The sequence below is a fragment of the Cavia porcellus genome, unplaced genomic scaffold, assembly GCF_034190915.1.
Source record: "Cavia porcellus strain 051 isolate PalLab524CR breed Dunkin Hartley unplaced genomic scaffold, mCavPor4.1 scaffold_1, whole genome shotgun sequence".
Taxonomy (NCBI): domain Eukaryota; kingdom Metazoa; phylum Chordata; class Mammalia; order Rodentia; family Caviidae; genus Cavia; species Cavia porcellus.
The window spans coordinates 130395416-130397093 of NW_026947484.1; positions in this window are offsets into that span (position 1 = coordinate 130395416).

The window sequence follows — 1678 nt, forward strand, 5'->3', positions numbered from 1 at the left end:
GTCTTGAGGACATTTATAGAGGAATTATATAAATGTGTGATACAACAAAGAACAAGTCAACTGCTCCATGGGCAGGTCATCTCAAGTTCTTTGTCTACATGTTGAGATGGTTTTAGTCAGTAGTTTTTAACCAGGGGTGACTTTCATTCCTAGGGGATATTTGGCAGTGTCTGAAGATAGTTTTTGTTTTAAGCAACATAAGAAAATATACAATACTAGCACTAAGTAGCTTAGGTGCACAGGCTTAAAATGTCAATTGTGCCAAGGTTGACAAGACCAGGAAGAGATCAACCTTAAGTTCCCTTCAAGCCAGATCTTCCATTTTGCATGGATTGACACAAACTCACATGAGTTTGTGTAATTGGAACGTCTTAAGATTTGATGGGGAGGCCCAAGGCATTTATTTCAGGTATCAGGAACACATTCTGAAACTGTTCCTCTTTCTTGGGCTGACCTTTCAGGCCAAACAAACTCAGGGCCACCTGATGCCATCCCATTTGTCACTCCCAGGCTCAGCACAACATCCATCATCAAGGAAGGTATTCCCAGTTGGATCAACTTGATGGGTATGGGGACAGAGTCCATGATGGCATTAGTGGACTAGATTATCTCTTGTCACTGGGCTTTTCTCATGCTAGATTTCTCTTATCAGCTAGTAAAATTTGTTCTTCTCTGACAGTCACACCTATCAAAAGCGTTCTACCCATAATCCTATGCTACTATCCTGTGACCATTTCTTTCCTCCTTTGAGACTTTTATCTGCCAGTTCTAAAGATTCACCTTTTCCAGAGCTGGGCACTCAGCTCTTCCACTACCCTTCCTCCAACACACACACACACACACACACACACACACACACACACATACACACACAAGCTTTGATTCACAGTGCTAGGAACTTCTGGATTCAAGCTGTCAACTTTGATTCCAGGATCTGGGGTGCAAGGAGAGATGAATGTTCCTATCAGTAGAACATCTAGTATTACTTCTTTCCTACCTTCCTGGCCGGCATCACTAATCAACCACAGCACTTTCCCTATTTGAGGTAGAGCATGGCTGAGCATTGGTGCTCTACTAAGCCATTTACAGTTGGTCAGAGTTGTCATTGTAGTTTTAACCAATTTGCTATCCCAGTCTCTGAAGCATTCAGCTGAACACTGCAGGGTTTAGGAAAAACAGTGAGATGAGATCCTTACCAGGACTCTGAATTTCTTGAGAGTTATGGCAAGTTCTGTTTCATTCACTAGTCCATCTTCTACATACACAGGAGAGGTTCAAGTTTTATTGGCTAATAAAGAGCCTTCCTATCTGAGATATTCCTGAGAGATACATGCCTACTAGGCTTCAGGGGGTGGATGGAGTCTAATTCATAAATTGCTATCTAGGCTAATGTGCAATAGAGCAATCTTTGAAGAAGGAGTGATTGTAGGAGAGCAGATGATTTAGGAAGCTACACTCTTAAGTATAAAAGGCAATGCAAGACTGATGGTTCCCATTATTTCTTAGAAAGGTAATAGCTATGAGTAAGAGCTTTGAAATAACCAGGTACATGTCATTTCTTCACATTTGTTATTTTTTATTATTCTTTTCCTGTCCCCCTGTGATGATTAAAGAACCTTAGAATTTTTAAAGCTATCAATTATTGAGTGCTATATTCTAACAGCTTTGTAAACATTAA